The 22,720-nt window shown below is 51.2% G+C and overlaps 1 long non-coding RNA gene across 1 annotated transcript in view; it reads left to right on the forward strand.

Moving 5' to 3' along the window:
- Nucleotides 1-21,675, forward strand: part of LOC141220773 (uncharacterized) — a 61,624-nt gene extending 39,949 nt beyond the window's left edge. Inside the window, exons 2-3 of the long non-coding RNA XR_012288920.1 lie at nucleotides 2,949-3,056; nucleotides 21,602-21,675. This is a non-coding gene — a long non-coding RNA (uncharacterized lncRNA). The remainder of the gene's footprint in view (nucleotides 1-2,948; nucleotides 3,057-21,601) is intronic.
- The last annotated feature ends 1,045 nt before the right edge of the window (nucleotides 21,676-22,720 follow it).

Consider the following 22,720-nt stretch of genomic DNA (forward strand, 5'->3'; position numbering starts at 1 on the left):
AATAATTGACGTGGGGCTTCGCACTATATTTGTGTCCAGTCAGGTGCAGCAGGCAGGAAAGGGCTGCCCCCAACCACCAGCTGCCTATTTGTACCTGGCCGGACACAACAATATAGGGAAGCCCTTTTTTTTAAAAAAATATTTCATGAAATAATTAAAAAAAAATTGATGTGGGGCTTCGCACTATATTTGTGTCCAGCCAGGTACAGCAGGCAGGAACGGGCTGCCCCCAACCAACAGCTGCCTATTTGTACCTGGCCGGACACAACAATATAGGGAAGCCCTTTTTTTCTTAATTATTTCATGAAATAATTTAAACAAAATTGACGTGGGGCTTCGCCCTGTTTTTGTGTCCAGCCAGGTACAACTATGCAGCTGGGGGCTGGAATCCACAGCGCAGGGAAGCCCAAGCTTTCTGGGCCACCCCCGCTGCAAATTGCAGTCCGCAGCCACCCCGGAAAATGGTGCGTTCATAGAAGCGCCATCTTCTGGCGCTGTACCCAACTCATCCGGGGCCCTGATGCGGTGGCTCACTGGGTAATAAAGGGGTTAGGGCCAGCTTGGCATTATCAGCTGGCCCTAAGCCCGAAAGTCATGGGGTCACGCCAATATTAGACATGACCACCATGAATTTCTAGTAAAGTATTTAAAAAAAACACAACACCCAGAAAAAAGTCCTTTAATTGAAATAAACACACAATTCTTTATTGTTCTAAATTAAACCATACTTACCGTCACGCCCATTCCAGCTGAAGCCAACGATCTCCTGAAATAAAAGAAAAATAATAAAGCAACATCATCCTTACCTTTCCATGGTTCCCATGACAGCTTCAGCTCTGCTACATCGAGATGACAGGCTGGACCGCAGCAGAACGCTGCCATCCAGCCTGTCATCCCGCAGAAACTGAGAAGCGCAGGCTTGCTTGCGCTCCACAGTGTCTCTCTGTGAGGGCATCTAGATGAGCCGAGTTAATGTCCAAAGAACTCGGCTCACCTCATGCACGTCACTGACAGCGTGGGAAAATTCTCCTGCACTCAGCGCTTCAGCGTGGGAGAATTCAGCTGGAATCGTTGGCTTCAGCTGGAATGGGCGTGATTGTAAGTATGGTTTAATTTAGAACAATAAAGAATTGTGTCTTTATTTCAATTAAAGGACTTTATTCTGGGTGTTTGTGGGGTTTTTTAACTTTGACTATGGGGTTAGTAATGGGGGTGTCTTATAGACGCCTCTCCATTACTAACCTGGGCTTGATGTCAACTGGCATTATAAGCTGACATCAACCCCAGCCCTATTACCCCACTGCCACCGCTACAGGGCAGTGGGAAGAGCGAGGCTAAGTGCCAGAATTGGCGCATCCTATGGATGTGCCATTTCTGGGGCGGCTGACGGCTGGTGTTTCTAGCCTGGGAGGGGGCCAATATTCATGGCACCCTTCCTGGGCTATTAATATCAGCCCCCAGCTGTCTGCCTAGCCTTTGCTAGCTATTAAAATAGGGGGGACCCCACGTCGATTTTTTGGGGGGTCCCCCATTTTAATAGCTAGTAAAGGCTAGGCATTCAGCTGGGGGCTGATATTAGTAGCCTGGGAAGCTCCATGAGTATTACCCCTTCCCAGGCTTCAAACATCTGCCCCAGCTGTCTGCTTAACCTCCGCTAGAGCCTAAAATTATGGGGAACCCCACGCCAATTTTTTTTAAAATAAATCCTTTATTTTAACACTAAATGACAAGTACAGTAATCAACACTGTCACTGTACTTCATATATATGTGATTGATATGTTTCTATCTATCTAATCTATGTGTGATGCTCTAATCCTTCCATTCTAAATTGTCGGGTACCGCTGCTGAATTGCCAGCCGGCTTTTTTAAAAAGACTGTGCATGAAAACACTAATATTTTTTTTAATGCATCCTTTACACTAAATGGCAAGTACAGTAATCAACACTGTCACTGTACTTCTTATATATGTGACTGACATGTTTCTATCTATCTAATCTATGTGTGATTCTCTATTCCTTCTATTCTAAATTGTCGGGTACCGCTGCTGAATTGCCGGCCGGCTTTATTAAAGAGACGGTGCATGAAAACACTAATATTTTTTTTAATAAATCCTTTACACTAAATGACAAGTACAGTAATCAACACTGTCACTGTACTTCTTATATATGTGACTGACATGTTTTTATCTATCTAATCTATGTGTGAAGCTCTATTCTGTCGGTTCTAAATTGTCGGGTACCGGTGTACGCCGCTGCTGAATTGCCGGCTTTTCATGTTTCACTGTGAGAACTGTTCCCATCGATTTGGGCAATCACTGTAATGCCACAACCACCATGGCTGTGGCATTACAGTGAGTGGCAGACAATCCCTGCATGATTGGTGCTCTAAATAGCGCCAGACATGCAGGACACGCTTTTGGTGCACGAACAGTTATCGAACATAACCTCGAACAGCCGAATTTTTTGCAAATCGTTCGGGTTCGTCGAACAACTCGAACACCGCCCAAAACAGCTCGAATTTGAGATTGGCGAACAGTTCTAGTCGAACACTGCTCATCTCTAATAGTTATGCATCTATTTAGGTGCTTCCTATTGGTTTTATGCAAAACCGTGCCTCTTCTACCTCAGACCTCAGAAGCAAAACCTGTCTGGAGTGGCTCGTGTGGAGGTCCATCTCCGGATCTTCATGCCCTGCAGCCACCCCAGGGCCCACGTAGAGGGTTAAGGGCTGGTCCCTCTTGCTACTGAACTGACCGTCGCCACTTTTAACCAGTCTGCTGCCATTGTCAAAAGTCTCTTGTCCTAATTTATGCTTTATACTTTTATAATTTTGTACTTTTGCACTTTTATAGCTTGTTATGCAACGTTTAAGAAATGTGCCTCCCATAAAGGGATGATAGTTTTGTTATTATAAAAAGAAAATTTCCTGTGTGTTACTTCCTTTGCAGCCCGCGGACGTGCTGTGTTTTACCAGGGGGGAATGTGGCGCCCCTGAGGGCTCGACCGCCACAGGAATGCTGCACTTCTCCAATGGAGTGTGGTGTTCCTCCTCTGAGGTAAGGCCAGTGTGATGGTTGTGACCTAGCCTTTTGCATCCAACACAACATTTCCACCAGAGGGAACTAGTATGCACTAGGTGCTGCTCCCCTGGTTACAGGGAGACTGGGGAACACAAAGTGGTAGGAACCAGTTAGTGGGTGAGGGTGGAGGACTTACCAGTAAGTTACACTTCAAATTTCTTATTTAATAGAATGCCATCTTTGATCTTGGTACTTGTTAGTCGGTTCTTCGCTGGTCCTTTGGTCTAGCCTTTGCTAGTCTGTCAGCTGTCACTGTGCTGTCAAAATACTGTGTGTAATGTGACTTTCCTCCGGGAGCGCAGATCCTGTGTGGGCCTGCACCGGCAAGGGACACAGCCCTCGTACCCTGGCCATGGGACGAGAGGTAGGTTGCAGACAAGGAATGTCTCAACCCGGCCGAGGACCAGGATCAAGAAGGCCCGGGAGCTTTAGAGTGTGGCTCCCTAGCAAATGGGTCCCAGGGAGGATGCAGACGGAGCGGAGCACGCCACCTGTCTTCGCCTACCTGATCTATTCAGAGGGATTCCGGCTGCAAGAGGGGTACCGGCCCCCGACACCCGACCTCGTACTCTACGTCCAGGACGGGAAAGCCCGGTTAGGCCCTGAGGATCCCGCTGGGCGTCGGATGGAGAGGAATTGCCACCCGAGCCCTGCACCTGAGAGGAGCTCAGACGGAGACCCGGCCTATCCACACACGCACAGATGGGAAATGGTGAAGTCTGTAGGGCAGGAACACTCTGGTGTAGGGTCGCTACCCAACATTGGACTTCCTCGGAGGTAGTCGGACCCCCGTCCCTGGTGGCCGCAGGACTCCGCGAGGAGCAGGGAGTCGCCTTCCCGCTAATATCTCTGAGTGAGTAAAACCTTGGAAGTTCACCCCTATGCCCTCCGGACTGTTCATTACGCGCCATACCACGCGACGCGGTGCCCATACTCCCCGCGCTACTGCTACCCCCCCTTCATCCTGTTTGTCTGCCCTGAGGCCTTGCTCCGCCTGCGGGGAACAGTAATAACTTTAGCCGCCACGACACCAGGCCTCAGCGGACTGCTAACGGCGCTGGTGGCCCTTCACCAGACACCACAGGTGGTGTAGTCGTTAATCAGCCAACCCGGACAAGCCCACACCATCTCTTTCTAATGTGACGGCCCTGAGCACGGGTCGGGCCCGGGCCACGGCTGCATCCCATCTCTTCAACACAGGGCCCGACACTGAGTCCCCCAACACCCAGGGTAAAACACGGGCTTTCTGAGTAGAGGCGTCACATATTCAGGACAGGAGAAGTGGTACTGTGCAGTGTATATATACAGGACAGGAGAAGTGGTACTGTGCAGTGTATATATATATAGGACAGGAGAAGTGGTACTGTGCAGTGTATACATACAGGACAGGAGAAGTGGTACTGTGCAGTGTATATATACAGGATAGGAGAAGTGGTACTGTGCAGTGTATAGATACAGGACAGGAGAAGGGGTACTGTGCAGTGTATAGATACAGAACAGGAGAAGTGGTACTGTGCAGTGTATATATACAAAACAGGGGAAGTGGTACTGTGCAGTGTATATACTATATACAGAACAGGAGAAGCGGTACTGTGCAGTGTATATATACAGGACAGGAGGAGCGGTACTGTGCAGTGTATATATACACAGGACAGGAGGAGCGGTACTGTGCGGTGTATATATACAGGACAGATGAAGTGGTACTGTGCAGTGTATATACAGGACCAAAGAAGTGGTACCGTACATTATATATATACAGAACAGGAGAAGTGGTACTGTGCAGTGTATATATACAGAACAGGAGAAGCGGTACTGTGCAGTGTATATATACAGGGCAGGAGAAGTGGTACTGTGCAGTGTATAGATACAGGACAGGAGAAGGGGTACTGTGCAGTGTATATATAAAAGTCAGGAGAAGTTGTACTGTGCAGTGTATATATACAGAACAGGAGAAGTGGTACTGTGCAGTGTATAGATACAGAGCAGGAGAAGTGGTACTGTGCAGTGTATATATACAGAACAGGAGAAGTGGTACTGTGCAGGGTATATATACACGACAAAAGAAGTGATACTGTGCAGGGTATATACAGGACCAAAGAAGTGGTACCATACATTATATATATATACAGAACAGGAGAAGTGGTACTGTGCAGTGTATATATACAGAACAGGAGAAGCGGTACTGTGCAGTGTATATATACAGGGCAGGAGAAGTGGTACTGTGCAGTGTATAGATACAGGACAGGAGAAGGGGTACTGTGCAGTGTATATATATAGGTCAGGAGAAGTGGTACTGTGCAGTGTATATATACAGAACAGGAGAAGTGGTACTGTGCAGTGTATATATACAGAACAGGAGAAGTGGTACTGTGCAGTGTATAGATACAGAGCAGGAGAAGTGGTACTGTGCAGTGTATATATACAGAACAGGAGAAGTGGTACTGTGCAGGGTATATATACACGACAAAAGAAGTGATACTGTGCAGGGTATATATACAGGACAGGAGGAGTGGTACTGTGCAGGGTATATCTACAGGACAGGAAGATTGGTACTGTGCGGTGTATATACTGTATATATACACACAGGACAGAAGTGGTACTGTGTAGTGTATATTTACAGGACAGGAGAAGTGGTACTGTGCTGTGTGTATATGTGGCACCCCAGGGGTCTGGTTGCCACAGTAATAGAAATATTATGTCTGAGAGCAAGTGGGAGGTTTCTCTGGTCAGGAGCCCTAAGCATGCAACACTGCCCGCCCAGACCTGGGAGGGGAGGAATCTGCCCTTATAAACTGGGTCTGGGGCGGGATTAGGAGAGTCGGAGCCTGGAGAGGGAAAGATACAGCAGGAGCTCTGTAGGAACAGTAGCTGAAGACCAGGGGCTGGAGCAGAGCAGAGCTCGCCCTGGCTGAGGACACTACAACCGGACACCGGAGTCCGAGGCTGTGGGGACTGATATACACCCAGCAGCAGAAACCAGCCAGCAGGGGATTCCAGGTCCTCTGGCCATAGAAGCCTGGAGGCTCAGTCACAAGGAAGGGACCAGCGCCGCCATCCAGGAGCAGAGGCTAACAGAAGGCCCCAAGTCACCAGCCATACGGGTGAGCACCACACGGTATACTCAGGGACGTGGGCTACTTGTAACCGCTTACAGCAAGGTAGCCAGGAAAGAGTGCAGATAGACGGGGAGGCCTACAACTCCGCCTGCCCAGGGGAGATCCTGCTTGCTCACAGACTGACCAGGCCTCTACTGCTAACCAGTACCCCCGGGAGGGTCTGCTTTATAACACCAGTAAAGATCCTGAACTGCACTACACGTCTCTGTGCTTCTTTGCCGCACCAGCACTACCAGTGCTGGGACGCTCGTGCACCATCACTACCATCATCCACACTAACTGCCCTGAGGCTATACTCCTCCCATGGGGAGTCATCCCATTCTAAGCTGCACACATAATACCAGCCTCAGCAGTCTGCCCTGCAGCGGCGGTCTCCACTGGCCGCAATCCACGGGTGGCGTAGTCGGACAATTATCGTACTAATAAGCCTGCCACTGGTTTGACCACCCTGAGCCACGGACCGGGTTGCCGCCACACTGAGACTACCACCCCAAGCATCCCATCAGAGGCCCGGTTCCGGGTTCCCCACGCGGCCCAGGGGGCGAGTCAACTTTGGCATAGTCGGCAGGATCGTTACCAATCCGCCACAAACGGGTATTGCGTGCCTGAGGAGAAAAAGACTGTATTATCGAAGATTGACTGTATGGAAAATGGCGCCCGCCCCGGCAGAATGGGCGCCATAATGTGTGCGCCAAAAGACAACAGGAGGCCACCTCCCATCGTGGGCCAGGTCCCAGAATGGCGCCAAAGAAGGAGCCCGCCCCCACCAGCCATGAATGCAGCTGTGGAAATGTCGATCAGCGTGGGAGGGCTGCCCCTGAAACTGACTGTCACCAAGTTGCCCCAGGACCACCCCCAATGGGGGCGGGAAGTGAAGAAAACTGTGGGGCAGGACGCGGTCTGGATCAGTCTAGACAGACCGCACCTGGAAATGGAGGAAGCGCCCAGCAGTACCAACACCTTGGTCCGGAGCCTGCTGCAGGCCGCACCGCCATACAGCCTGGTGGAGATCCTGGCGCCGCTCCCCAGAGACCCGGAGCGTGCGCAGGCTGCGCTGGAGGACTTGGACCGGAGGATGGCCCGGGCGCAGCAGAATGCGCTGGCCGAGTGGAGAAGAGAGATGGCCTGGCAGGCTGGAACCCGCCAGCAGGAGGCGCCACCCGCAACTTGGAGCACGCCTGCCTCTGAGGATGGTGCAGGAGGGACGAAGGCCGGAGACGACGCCGCGGAGGGAGCCGCGAGGACTGAGGCAGGTAATGGGGACGTCACCACCCCGAGCCCAGCAGCTGCAAGCCTGCCCCAGCCTCCCGTCGCAGAGCCCGAAGCCCTACTCACCACACCCGTTGCCGCGCCGCCACTGCTCCCAACTCGGCCTCCGTTCCGCACCACGCCCCTCGACCCCGGGCACGGCAAAAGAGGAAGTACCACCGGCCTGGTCGCAAGGCCTGGTGAACCCGGGCGTCGCTGCCCCTCCAGCGCCCTCTTTCTCAACAGTGCCATCCCCAGGCCCAACCGGAAATTCCCCGGCCTGGTCGCAAGGCCCAGTGCCCCAGGGCGCTGCTCCCCGACCGAGGCCCGTGGTGCCACCCCTGGGCGCAGACCTCTTTGCGCAACATACCGGCCCGGACGGGCAGCCCTTCGTGTGGCCACTGGAGTACGTCAACCCCCTTCTCCGGAGAGAACAACCCCTGCGTGAGCCTCTGATCCCGGCTCCGGAGCCCGCCAAAATCTCTCCGCTCCCGCTGGAGGACGCTCAATTTGCATGGGATCCCACCGGTGAGAATCTCATGGAGTTCACCCAGGAGACCCGGGCGGATGCAGCCCGGTGCGAGGAGAGCTGCCGTCAACAGCTGGAGGTATTTGAGAGGGAACGGCGGGAGAGGCGGATCCGAGAGGAACAGCCGCACGCCCGGAGCGCGGAGTAGAAGCACAGGGCCCGACAAGACCCCCGAGCCGCCCGCGGTCCCCGAGTCAACGGGACCGTAATAAAGTTCCAGCTGGAGCATGGCTGGGGCTTTATCAGAGACCATAGAACCCCCGGCGACGTCTTTGTCACCCGCAGGGACGTCGAGAGCCACCTGCCGGAGGGACACCGCGGACGCGATCTCTACCCGGGTGATGTGGTCACCTTCACCCGGCACAAGGGTGCCAAGGGACTGTATGCCCTCCACGTTCACCGGCTCACGGAGGAGGAACTGCAGTACCGCCCAGACACTGAGTACCCTGAGGGTCCGGACGGACCTGAAGATTACCCGGAAGAGCAAGGAGCGTCAGGAGGACACCGTTACCAGTGAACGGTAAATTGAACTGTATATAGTTACCCATCAAGGTATAAGAACTGATGTTGGAACTGTTACGGGATTGAAGTGTGGTCCCCGTTGGGACTAATGTGGAACTGTTAAAGGACTGTTACACGCCAAGTTACCCCCTTCTTTACCAGGCTGAGGACTGTGAGCAGCCATTCCCCCTTTCCAACCGGCCGAGAACTGGGATCCCTTGTAAATAGCTGCGCTTCTTAAAGCGCCCCCTACTGGTTTTATAAAAGAACTGCAACGTCTACCTCAGGACGAATTAAATGGACTGTTGCACCTTTAAGAGAAAGTGAACACCTGGTCGCAAGTTGCACAGCGGCCAGAACTCAAGAATGTGTTTGTGGAAGAATGTTTTACTTGACATTGTTTTCTACTGAAAAAGTTTGATATGCTGCTAAAATAGAAATGCCAAAGTTTATATAGTGTTTTATAAAAGAGTTCCGGTGGCATTAGTAAGATGTTTTATAATGTTTTATACCAGTAACGTTAAACAGAGAAGAGTACCTCCCATAAAGGGATGAGTAAATAGTTAATGTCTTATATGTGAATGCATTCTAAAATTTTTGTATGTTTAAATTGTGCTGTGGTTTACCGGGGGGGAATGTAGCGCCCCGAGGGTTCGGCCACTACAGGGGTATTGCACCTCTGCCAGAGGTGTGATATTCCACTCCCGGGTAAGGATAGAGTGTGGACCAAGACTCAGTAAGCTGCATGCATCACACACACCCCATTTCCGAGGGACAGCTCAATGGTGCTCCCACTAGACAGAAGTGCAGGCACGACAGCATCTGTCCCTGGCTGGAGTGGGGAGGGGGGAGGAAAACCCAGTGATGTAGGAGCAGGAGGGGACGGTCTCTGGGCATAGGTAGGAGCCCATTGGTTGCAAGTCACCTGGGCTCATACACAGAGAGGGAGGTATATAAAGTGGGCACCATCTTAGGACAGTAGTCAGTTCAGTCTGAGAGAGGAAGTGACAGAGCAGGGCCTCTGTGGAGCTCTGCTCCGAAGGCAGGCCTAGCCTGTGAGGCCAGAGCCAGCAGAAAAGACAGGAACAGAAAGGAAAGGAAGAAAGGAACAGAACACCAAGAGAGGCCCAGAGACACGAAAACAGAAGGAACCCCAAAGGCCCAGGAGATTGTGGGTGACGGGTTGGCAGAACAGGGTACCAGATCCCAAGTTGGTGGAGGCGACTAATCCTCAGCCAAGGATCGGCGGTTGCGATCATATCTTGGTGCGACCCCTCACTACACCTACTAGAAAGGCACACCACATAGGGTCAGGGAGGTGAGCACAAAGCCCTCCCAAGAGAAGGCCCGCGGGAGCTGGACAGACGTAGTGTCACTGGTGGGGCACGGCCAGAGAAAGATGTAGAAGGGAGTCCTGTGACACACTCTGGAATTGCCTGGGGGTTGACCGAGCCCCCTGCCTGGTGGACGCAGCACGGCTTGGGCAGTCATTGCCCGCGGAATGACTTGGGACATAAAGAACTGTGAGTAAAGAACTTGAACTGCAACCCCACGTCTCTGTGCTTCATCGCCACACCAGCACTACTAGTGCTGGGACGCCCGCGCACCATCACTCCCATAATCCACTCTTACTGCCCTGGGGCTGCACTCTTCCCGTGGGGAGTCACACTACCTCAGCTGCATACACCATCGGCCCCGGCGGTCTGCCTTGCGGCGGCGGTCCGCACTGGCCGCGGTCCACGGGTGGCGTAGTCGGACAATTAACCTAAAACCCCCACAAAATACCGCCATCGGCCTGACCACCCTGAGCCACGGGACCGGGTCGCCGCCACGGAGACTACAACCCTCAGAAGCCTGGTTCCAGGTGCCCCTTGGCCCAGGGGGCGAGTCATATATACAGGACAGGAGAAATAGTGCTGTGCAGTGTATATATACAAGACAGGAGAAGTGGTACTGTGCCGTGTATATATACAGGACAGGAGAAGTGGTATTGTGCTGTGTATATATACAGGACAGGAAAAGTGGTACTGTGCCACATATAGCCTAGTCCCCCCCTATCCCACATATAGCATATACAACCTAGTCCCCTCTCCCCCACATATAACATATATAGCCTAGTCCCCCCTCCCCCGCATATAGCATATACAGCCTAGTCCCCCCTCTCCCACATACAGTGGAGGTAGACCTCAACTATGAGAAACAAATCCTGATAATCTCATTGTCTGATTTGGAAAGAATTTTTTTTCAAATTTTGGTGAAAATAAGTATTTGGTCAATTACAAAAGTTAATCTCAATACTTTGTTATATATCCTTTGTTGGCAATGACAGAGGTCAACCTTTTCTGTAAGTCTTCACAAGGTTGGCACACACTGTTGATGGTATGTTGACCTATTCCTCCATGCAGATCTCCTATAGAGCAGTGATGTTTTGGGGTTGTCACTGGGCAATACGGACTTTCAACTCCCTCCAAATGTTTTCTATAGGGTTTAGATCTGGAGACTGGCTAGGCTACTCCAGGACCTTGAAATGCTTCTTACGAAGCCACTCCTTCGTTGACCTGGCGGTGTGCTTGGGATCATTGTCATGCTGAAAGACCCAGCCATGTTTCATCTTCAATGCCCTTTCTGTTGGAAGGAGGTTTGCACTCAAAATCTCACGATACATGGCCCCATTCATTCTTTCATGTACATGGATCAGTCATCCTGGTCCCTTTGTAAGGGGGAAGACTGGGGTGTAAGTACTTTCAGAGCAAGGGATCCGGAACTGCTGGGGCCGTACCTCTTGTTGCAGGGGGAAGACAGACTGCAAGCAGAGGAGTCATGTGACAGGGAAGCAGGGGGTGTGTAGAGAGAGAGAGCTGGGAGGTCAGGTGACAGAGGGAATCCTGGTGTGACTAGAGGGAGGAAGAGACGAGTACGTTTTGCGCGGGAAAGCGGAGCTGGATCCGGCTCAGCAGAGCAGCGTGAGAGGGTCCAGGCTCCTGGCTACAGGACTTGGAGCAATAGCCGAGTGCAGTGGACCGGAGTAGTCAGGCCGACTAGAGAAGAGACGCAGGGTCGGTGGAGCCGGGCACGTGAGGTGCCGTGTTACGGATTAGGGGCTCAGCATGTAAAACCGGAGACCGCCAGCTGCCGCCAGAAGACAGAGCATTGTTTGGGCGGGGACGCCTGAAAAATCAACACCGGCATCAGCGTGCATCTACCTTGTGAGGAGCGAGAGTCAGCTAAGTGGAAAAAAACTGTTGATTATAACCGGTTTGACTCTGCTACATCCAGTTAAACTGTGAACTGTCAGTCATAGACTCTTACCTGCTTTTCCCTTGTTTTTCCCCTGATACTCCCTGCTTGGAGATTTACCCTGTTATTATAAGCTTCCCCTGTTTATTAACCCCGTATTAGCTGCTCTGTGTTTCTGTGTCGCTGCATCTAAAGTGCCCGTGTTACATTTGGCGTAGTCGGCAGGATGCAGTCATTAGACACAGACACTGCAGAGCAGTCCATCCTGGGAGCCCCAAAATCTAGCTTGCCGCTGGGGGCCATACTCAGCTATCTCCCAAAGTTCACCGGGGACAATATGATGCTGTGGGACTGGATTGAGAGAGTTAGGAGTATGTTACGTATGCATCCGATGACCCCAGCTATGCAAGCCAAAATAGCCTTATTGGCCCTGGACGGCGAGGCCCGACAATCCATGATGTACCGCCCTCCCCATGACCGGGATACTGTAGAAAAAGTGGTGCGGATACTGGAGGAAATGTGTGGCGCCCCTGAGAGTTCAGTCGCCACAGGGGTACTGCACCTCAGTAGAGGTGTGGTATCTCCTCTTCCAGGTAAGGATGGAGCACTTCTCAGGACCCTACTTCACCATTCAACACTACACCACTCCTGTCCTGCAGGGGGCCTAAATGCACCAGGGTGCTGCCCCATCCTGGGATATAGGAGATGGGGGGAACCAAAAGATAGGGGGAACCATGTAGTGGGTGAGGGTGGAGAACACACTTTTAGGTTACACTTATTCATTTATATTTAAACTTCAGCTATCTTAGGTTCAAGGTCTTTGATTGTGGTCTTCATCACTGAACGTGGCTTTCTGTTAGAACATGCAGCTGATTGAAGATACACAGTCCTCGTTCTCTGGCCTTGAGGCGAGGAGCGGGTCAGAGTTAACCACTGTCTCTACCCGGTCAAGGTCCCTACCTAAGAAGGCCTGGAGGGGAGCAGAGGAGACAAGCTCCACAGGCAAAAGGATCCCTGGGGGATACGGACGGAGCGGCGCACGCCACCTGTATTTCTTACTCTGGCCTAGTCAGAGGGACTCGTGCTGCAAGAGGTGTGACCGGCCCCCGATATCTGACTTTGTTGCTTCACGTCTCAGTCAGAAAAGCCCGGAGGCTTAGTGGATCCGAGGAGGGATACGGACGGAGCGGCATACGCCACCTGTATCTCTCTACCTGCGTTTATCCAGAGGGACCCGGCATTACACCTAGTTCTAACCACACAAACAGTCAAGTGAAAACTCAGTGGGAAAACTCACCTAGGAGAGGAACACATACACCAGAGGAGTCTCGACAGATGATCCTGATCTATCTGGAAAGTGCTTGACCCCCTTCCTGGTGGCCGCAGCATGCCGTAAGGAGCAGAGGGAAGCTTTGCGGCTGAAACTTCATCAAGTGAATAAAAACCCTGGATGACTTCACACCCCACTTCAGCCTGTTATTTCCTGCGCGGCACTGCACCCACCATCCTTCCTCACACTGCCCTGAGGCCTGCTCCGCCTGCGGGGAGCCGTCCCATCTTAGCTGTCCGTAACACCGGCCTCAGTGGACTGAAACAGCGCCGGTGTCCGTCACCGGGAACCGTAGATGGCGTAGTCGGAAAATTACCACTCAACCCTGAAAGCCCATTATATCTTTTATTGTGACCGCCCTGGACATGGACCGGGTCCGGGCCACGACTGCAACCCCCAACATCTGAACCAGCTCCGAGTAACCCCACTTCCCAGGGTGAGGACTGTGAGCATCACAAATGCATGGGGATCCCACCAATGTAGGAGAGCTGAGGATACGACTGTTTCACCAAGTGCAGCAGGAGGGAGAGACTGTGATGCAGTATGTTAATGCCTTACAGAGGGTGCATGCCTATATCACTAGAAAAGACGACATGGGGAATTTGGGAATGGGCCCCCCTGATGTGATCTTAAGGGACCAGTTTGTGGCAGGCCTCAGGGATGTGCAGCTAAAGAAAGCCAACCCACGTATGACTTTTTTAGAAGTAGGGGCAGAGGCACGTTTGAGAGAGCAGGAGATGGGGGTGACGGCCCTGGCAGGGATGGTCCGGAGTAATGAGGTACCCACCCCGCCTGCAGCTGAACCGGAATGGGCTCGAGAGATGCGAAAGGAGATGCGAGATGAATGGTCCAGTCTCAAGAAGACCCCTGCTCCGACACCAGAGATACCCAGATCGATTGCCCCAGTTATGGAAAGAATTGAATTCAGGACCCCCCCCTGCAGGAGAGTTCCGTAGAGAAGTGAGGCAGCCCTACATAGATAGAGACACGAACTGCTGGAAGTGTGCAGGCGCAGGACATTACGCCAGGGGCTGTGCTAGCTGTCGCGGCAGCCGTTAAACTAGCAGGCTCCGTGTTCGGGGGACACAGCACGGAGCCTGAGGAAGGGGAAAGAAAAAGAGGAAGTCCCAAGGACCTAGTTTCCAGCAGCCCGACTGTGTGAGCCGAAATAAGGGGTCAGGCTGTTCACTGCCTGATTGACACGGGATCTCAGGTGACTACGATGACAGAAGCCTACTTCCAACAGCGATTTCCTGAGATAGTGTGGCCTGAATGGGAACCAGTAATTAGACTCACGGCAGCTAATCAATTACCCATCCCAGTCGCAGGGGTGGTGTGGATGAAGATCCGAGTGTGTGGAAAAGATGTGGGAAAAAAAGGAGTCGTCCTGGTCGCAGGGGGAACCGGAAGTGGACCCCCGGTGACCCTCGGAATGAATGTGCTGAAAGAGATCTGGCAAATCCTGCTTAGTGAGCCGAAGGAGATTCCTCTAGACCAGTGGGACCCGCAAGCTATCCAAAGGAGGATCTTTCAACAACTAATCCGAGCTGCCCAGGCTCAGGAGACGTCGAGTGAAGGGAAGATCCTGGGGAAAATAATAGTGCCAGCAGCTGCGGCGCTCACCTTACCACCCGGGAAAACTGTACTCATGTTACCCACATGGGCGTGCACACCTCTTGAGGGGGTCGAAGTTCAGATAGAACCAACATCGATGGACAAAGTACCCCCTGGACTCTTGGTGGCTCGAACACTGGCCACCGTCCAGGGTGGCAATGTTATAGTGCGGTGTGTTAATCTGGGCGAAGATGATCTCACACTCCCTTTCAGGGTGGAAATAGTTCAGATTCTGGGAATTCCAGAGAAGTTGGTGCGACCTGATGTGGTACAGCAATCCGCTGTACGAGGAGACCCCTGGACTCTGGCGGTCACCATGCCGCCAGAATCCCATCGGGCTAGTGCGAAGGGGGGACGAAGAATCCTAGAACGAATGGGGGCTGAATTGACGGGACTTACACCTCGACAGGTGCAGCAGGTTGAGGAGGTGCTGGAGTGGTACCAGGAAGTCTTTGCTCGCGATGAGGATGATTTTGGTTGCACCGAAGCCATTACCCACGAGATTCCCACGGGGAGTGCTGCTCCAGTGCGGGAGAGATACTGGCAGATACCTCCCCATATGTATAAAGATGTTAAGGAGATGCTAGCCCATATGTTACAGAACGGTGTGATATGGGAAAGTCAGAGTCCGTGGGCAGCCTCGATTGTCCTGGTCCGGAAGAAAGATGGGACCCTGCGGTTCTGTGTGGACTATAGATGGCTGAATGCCTGTACAGTACGGGACTCTTACCCACTACCCCGAATCGGAGAGTTCCCGTCGGCCTTAGGGAAGGCAAGATCCTTCTCCTCTTTGGATCTGGCCAGTGGGTACTGCAAAGACAGCGTTCATATTACCCATAGGACTGTTCGAGTTCAATCGGATGCCCTTCGGCCTGACTAACGCACCCGGGACGTTCCAGCATCTGATGGAGAGGTGCCTGGGCGATTTGAACTTTGAGGCGACACTGATTTACCTTGACGACATAATTGTCTATGCCGCCACCTTCGAGGAGCACCTCCAGCGACTGGAGCAAGTACTGAGTCGTCTACAGAGTCATGGCCTAAAGGTGAAGCCCCAGAAGTGCCACCTGTTCCACAAAAAGATCGAATATCTCGGTCATACTGTGTCTGGTGAAGGAGTCAGGCCCACCCAGGAAAAGGTGACAGCCGTACAGGAGTGGCTTACCCCGAAGACAGTGAAGGACATTCGGGCCTTCCTGGGACTTGCCGGGTACTACCAAAGATTCGTGAAGAACTTCACCCGCATAGCCAGCACATTGCTGGAGCTACTTAAGGCTCCAAGAATCAGGCGATTCGGTGGGGAAGCAGCCAGGAAGAGGCCTTCCGTGCCCTAAAAATGGCCCTGACCGAGGCCCCAATACTTGCCTATGCGGATTTCTCCCAACCCTTCATACTCCACACTGATGGGAGCCTACATGGTCTGGGAGCAGTGTTATCCCAAGTACAGGGGGGGAAAGAGAGCATGATTGCTTACGCCAGCCGCTCCCTTCATGACTCCGAGAGGAACCCAGATAATTATAGCTCTTTCAAATTAGAGTTGCTGGCTCTGGTTTGGGCAATGACCAAGAAGTTTGCGGAGTATTTGTACGGGTCCGAAGTACTGGTGAGAACAGATAACAACCCGCTGGCCCACCTGGAGAATGCAAAATTGGGGGCCCTGGAACAGCGGTGGGTGGCCCGCATGGCCAGGTACCGGTATAAGATCACCTACCGGCCTAAGGCAGAGAATTCTCACGCCGACGCCCTCTCCAGAGTGACATATGAACGGCCTGATCATGACCACGATGGAGATTTGGAGGCAGATGAGACCCCTAGCTTCCGAAGTTTCGTGGGACCGCTGGCTGCAGTGCAGGGACAGATCGGAGAGACATCGGAAGAACAAGTGCTAGGATGGCCAAGAGATGACTGGATCTGACTTCAACAGACTGACAGAGAAGTTGCTCAATTACGTCAATGGGTTTCTTTGCGGCAAGTCCCTAGTCGAGAAGAGAGGAGTACCCTGTCCTCGGGAGCACTGAAAATGCTGGGACAATGGGAGAGACTGTGTTTGCGAGACGCGCTGCTGTACCGACGGGTGCAGCTACTGCGAGAGTTCGGGACCACCTGGCAAGTGGTGATTCCAGAGAAGTTGGTCGGAGTAGTGGCTAAGGAGGCTCATGAACGAGGGGTCACTTCGGACCAGAGAAGATGTTTCAGTGGTTGCAGAGGCTGGTGCATCATCCCCGACTGCGAGCAACAATAGAAGACACTTGTCGAAGATGTCGGAGCTGTTAGCTGGTAAAGCCTCCAGAGCAGCGGGTCCCCATACAAACTATTGTGACTTCTGCCCCCTTGGAGGTGCTGATGATCGACTATTTGACTGTTGGACCGACGCATCTCGGTTATGAACATTGCCTGGTAATGACAGACCACTTCACCAAGTTTACGGTAGTGACCCCGACCAGAGACCAGACCGCCGAGTCAGCTGCGCAGGCCATCTGCCGAGACTTCATTCGGGTATACGGCTGCCCAAAGAGGATTCATTCCGATCAAGGTGCCTGCTTCCAAGGCCGGGTGATGGAAGAGCTGCACCGGTTGTACAAGATTGAGAAGTCACGGACTACTCCTTACCACCCTCAAGGAAATGGGGCCTGTGAACGCTTTAATCGGACACTGATCCAAATGCTCAGCACGTTGGAGGAAGATCGGAAGGTACGATGGCCTGAGTTTGTGGCCGAGCTGGTGTGGGTCTACAACAACCGAGTGAATAGTACGACGGGGTTCACTCCTTTTACCTTGTTGTTCGGATGAAAGGGGCGAGAGATCACCGAGTTAGAGCTGGACCCCGAGGAGGACTACCCATGGGCGGGGGTGTCTTCCTGGGTCTGAGAACATCAGCATCGACTGCAGACCCTCCGACGGTTGGTACAACAAAAGTTTCAGGAGCTCAAACATCATGAGACATTGCCACTTCGAGGGACAGCTCTGAGGCCTGGGGAGCGAGTGTTGGTTCGGGACAGGCAGCCCCGGGGCAAATTGAGTAGGCGGTGGGAACGGACCCAACAAGATTGGCGCTGAAGGATCTGTGTATGAAGTTTAACCCGAGGGGGCTGAAGGAGCCCCTACCAGAGTGGTTCATCGTAGTATGCTGCGACCCTGTCTGTCTAAAGATGACGAGGGTGGAGAAGAATCACCTGCTTTTACAGAGGGACCAGTCACAGTTGCCCCAAGCCACAATGTGGATGAAGAAGAGTTGTTGATTCTACCTCCGAGCCCAGCACTCGATTACCTGCAGTCCCCAGTGCAGGCAGCGAGGGAACAACATCGGTTGAAGCCACCGGGCAGGCGAAGATTGGAAATCCGAGTAACCCTGCACCCCCCATCCGTCAAACTGAGTTACGCCGATCAGAACGGACAATAGCAGGAGTGCCTCCTCACCGTTACCAACAAGATCAATTCATATGGTACCGTATCGTCCAGGAAGTCCAAGAATGTGAACGTTTGATGAAGGAACTCTCGCCCGTGGAATGGCGAGTTAAAGGAGAGTGGGAGTGTAAGAGGGGGAAGACCGGGGTGTAAGCACTTTCAGAGCAAGGGATCCGGAACTGCCGGGGCCGTACCTCTTGTTGCAGGGGGGAAGACAGACTGCAAGCAGAGGAGTCATGTGACAGGGAAGCAGGGGGTGTGTCGAGAGAGAGAGCTGGGAGGTCAGGTGACAGATGGACTCCTGGTGTGACTAGAGGGAGGAAGAGGAGAGTACGTTTTGCACGGGAAAGCGGAGCTGGATCCGGTTCAGCAGAGCAGCGTGAGAGGGTCCAGGCTCTTGGCTCCAGGACTGGGAGCAATAGCCGAGTGCAGTGGACCAGAGGAGTCAGGCCGACTAGAGAAGAGACGCAGGGTCGGTGGAGGTGCCGTGTTACGGACTAGGGGCTCAGTGGGTAAAACTGGAGACCGCCCGCTGCCGCCAGAAGATAGAGCATTGTTTGGACGGGGACGCCTGAAAAATGAACACCGGCATCAGCGTGCATCTACCTTGTGAGGAGCGAGAGTCAGCTAAGTGGAAAAAAACTGTTGATTATAACCGGTTTGACTCTGCTACATCCAGTTAAACTGTGAACTGTCAGTGATAGACTCTTACCTGCTTTTCCCTTGTTTTGCCCCTGATACTCCCTGCTTGGAGATTTACCTTGTTATTATAAACTTCCCCTGTTTATTAACCCCGTATTGGCTGCTCTGTGTTTCTGTGTCGCTGCATCTAAAGTGCCCGTGTTACACCTTGGCAGAGAAAGAGCCCCAAAGCATGATGTTGCCACCCCCAAGCTTCACAGTAGGTATGGTGTTCTTTGGATGCAACTCAGCATTCTTTCTCCTCCAAACATGACGAGTTGTGTTTCTACCAAACAGTTCTACTTTGGTTTCATCTGACCATATGACATTCTCCCAATACGCTTCTGGATCATCAAAATGCTCTCTAGCACATTTCAGACGGGCCCAGACATGTAATGGCTTAAGCAGGGGGACACGTCTGGCACTGCAGGATCTGAGTCCCTGGCAGCGTAGTGTGTTACTGATGGTAGTCTGTGTAACGTTGGTCCCAGCTTTCTGCAGGTCATTTACTAGGTCCCCCCGTGTAGTTCTGGTATTTTTGCTCACCGTTCTTGAGATCATTTTGACCCCACGGGGTGAGATCTTGTGTGGAGCCCCAGATCGAGGGAGATTATCAGTGGTCTTGTATGTCTTCCATTTTCTAATTATTGCTCCCACAGTTGATTTCTTCACAACAAGCTGCTTGCCTATTGCAGATTCAATCTTCCCAGCCTGGTGCAGGACTATAATTTTGTTTCTGCTGTCCTTCGACAGCTCTTTGGTCTTCACCATAGTGGAGTTTGGAGTGTGATTGTTTGAGGTTGTGGACAGGTGTCTTTTACACTGATAACAAGTTCAAACAGGTGCCAGTACTACAGGTAATGAGTGGAAGACAGAGGAGCCTCTTAAAGAAGAAGTTACAGGTCTGTGAGAGCCAGAAATCTTGCTTGTTTGTAATTGACCAAATACTTATTTTCCACCAAAATTTGAAAAAAATTCTTTCCAAATCAGACAATGTGATTTTCAGGATTGGTTTTCTCATTTTGTCTCTCATAGTTGAGGTCTACCGATGATCTCAATTACAAACCTCTCTCATCTTTTTAAGTGGGATAACTTGCACAATTGGTGGCTGACTAAATACTTTTTTTCCCCACTGTATAGCCTATATAGCCTAGTCCACCCTCCCCCACATATACTCTATATATCCTAGTCCCCCTCTACCACATATAGCCAAGCCCCATTCTCCCACATATAGCCTATACAGCCAAGTCCACACTCTACCACATATAGCATATATAGCCAAGTCCCCTCTCCCCCACATATAGCATATAGAGCCTAGTCCCCCCACTCCCCCACATATAGCCAAGTCCCCATTCTCCCAAAATGTATGCACATAGATCCACTTTTATATTGCACATATAATTTTTGCATAAAATAGTATTTAAAAATGAAAACTGCTTCTCCTACCAGTCTTCTGAGCTCCAGGAAGGAGTTTTGTGGTTTATTGGCAGCAGAAGAGGGAGGAGAGGAGGTCCAGGACGCTGCTGCAATCACCAAGTACCAATCACATCACAGCCTCACCAAGCTCCTACTTTGAGTCGCAGAGCAGTGAGGATGTTCAGACTGCCCCAGCATGTGGCTGCTACAATAACAACACTGATCCTCCACCCACAGTCTCTTGGCGTTGGGAGGTGAGGGCGGGGGACAATAAAGCTGGTCAGATTGGTGTTGTGTTCTGCAGCTAAAAACTAAGGAATAGAAGGGAAAAGCTTTCCCTGCACTGAGACTCAGCTCAAACCCTACGCTGGGGTAGGTGTCATATCCCTTGTGAATAACCCCACTAACATTCCTGCGCTGCACTCAAACGAAGACCTGAAGGAAGGGGAAAGGGGGCCCCCAAAAGATCTAAGGACTGGAAGCAAAAACAGGAGACCTCCTAAAAGAACAGTTAGTTGCAGAAACCAAGTTAAAAGGAAACAAAACTGGTGGAACAAGAAGTCCCAGGATATCAATTGTCATAAGCACAAAGAACTAACCAGGCAACTTAGCCAGAGCACAAGCATAACAACACTGATGTCCAGCTAGGAGTGGGAGACAGGTGCTGAATAATAAAGAGTGAGGAGATCACGTGACCAAGACACTCAGCACCAGAGGAAAAGACTAGAAGCCAGCAAACCACAAAAAGATGGCCGAAAAGTGAAACAACATAGATTCTACAACAATTGGCATCTCTAGCACAGCTATGCACTGCCCTGTAATCTGCATCCATGGGCTCAAACACCCTCTGCCTTGCTGTGCTGCTGGTGCAAGGTGCTGGAGTGCAAGAGAGGTGTAATGTCATTAGCACTTCTCCTACACAGGTGTCAGTCTGACTTTAACACCTAACACTGACACAACAGGGAAGGAGGGAGTGCACTGCTAGATGTGGTCAGCAGTGAATAGCTGTTATGGTCAGTGTCACACAGCAAGAGCCTTGTGCGCACTACTGCTGCCCAAGTCAGAACAAGCGTGCACAGAGGGGCTCTAAGGCGAAAGTTTAGGATCTGAATGCAGAAATTTCTGCATCTCTTGGCAAGAAAAACACTGCGGAAAAAAAATGTGTTTTTGGATGAGGTTTTGTACAGAAATGCATGCTGTTGGGAGCTAAATAAGACAGTTGAAAAAGAAAAAAAAGCTTTTTCTGATATCATCTCCATGCCCAACCTCTCTTTTTCATTCTCCATTTTGCAAGTCACAATGCCACATGCAGAGCAGAGCAGCCCCTGCGTCTCCAGAGGCCATATAGGAGCCTCCTATTAATCAGTGTGCTAAATATCCTGCGTCTGTACAGAGAGCAGGTAAAATAAATGTAGGTAAGAATGTACTTTTTTTTTTTCCGCAGATATCCAGAAAAATTTCTCACATTTTGTTGAATTCCTGTCCACGCACTTGATCGTCTGAATCTTCTAGGACCCCAGCTTGACTACAGTGGCACTGTCATGAGAAGGGCCATCTCTGCTGAAGAAAGGCTGCTTATCACCTTGCGGTGAGTAAAAATAAAAATCTATCTACACAATTCCTTTTTTTGGGGGTGGCTGATCAGGTATTTGTCAATGCAGTGATATACATATATATTTTTTAAATGTAGCAAAAGCTCTGCTGTGAACAGCAGAAGCAAACAACTCCTTTGAATAGTGGCCACGGGCCGCTGTTCAGAGGAGGGTGTTCATGACAGTTGCTGGTATCATCATGTGATGCCAATACTGTTATGGCAAAGCATTGGTGCCATGTCATCACGTCATGGGTGCACCAATGCTTAGCTACAAGAAAGCTCTTCCAGTCGCCACACGTTAAATTTGTCACTGTTTGTCAGCGGCATTTAACTGCAGCCATTACCTGCATCTGATAACTTATCAGTCATTTCATGTATTTTTTTGTGATTTTTAATAAAAAAAATAGTTAATCTACATCTGCTTTTAATGTAATAATATTGTCTTGTATTCCTTCTTTTGGTGAATTTTTAATCATCTTAATTTTTCTTTGCAGATTTCTATCCACAGGAGAGAGCTATACATTACTGCACCTCCAATTTACTGTTGGTAAATCCACCATTTCCCAAATTGTGACGTGCACATGTTCCGTCATCTGGCAGAAGTTGCAGCCCATCGTGATGCCTTCCCCAACCAAGGAGACTTGGCTGCAGGTTGCAGCAGGCTTTCAAACTGTGGCCAATTTCCCCAACTGCATAGGTGATGTTGATGGCAAACATGTGAAGGTATAGCAGCCACCACGATCAGGATCATGCTTCTTTAATTATAAGAAGTATTTTTCTGTGGTCCTGATGGCGGTGGCTCATGCACATTACAAATTTGTTGCCATTGACGTTGGTGTTTATGGCAGTACTGGGGACTCTCGGGTGTTGCGATCATCATAGACAGGGCTGCAAATTCTTCAAGATGGTGTGACGCTCCCAGGACCAAGACCTTTGTCGGGTTCCACACATCCAGTTTCCTTTGTGATG

This window comes from Phyllobates terribilis, unplaced genomic scaffold (assembly GCF_046119375.1).
Source record: "Phyllobates terribilis strain yellow unplaced genomic scaffold, ASM4611937v1 Scaffold_2__4_contigs__length_985480577, whole genome shotgun sequence".
Classification (NCBI taxonomy): Eukaryota; Metazoa; Chordata; class Amphibia; order Anura; family Dendrobatidae; genus Phyllobates; species Phyllobates terribilis.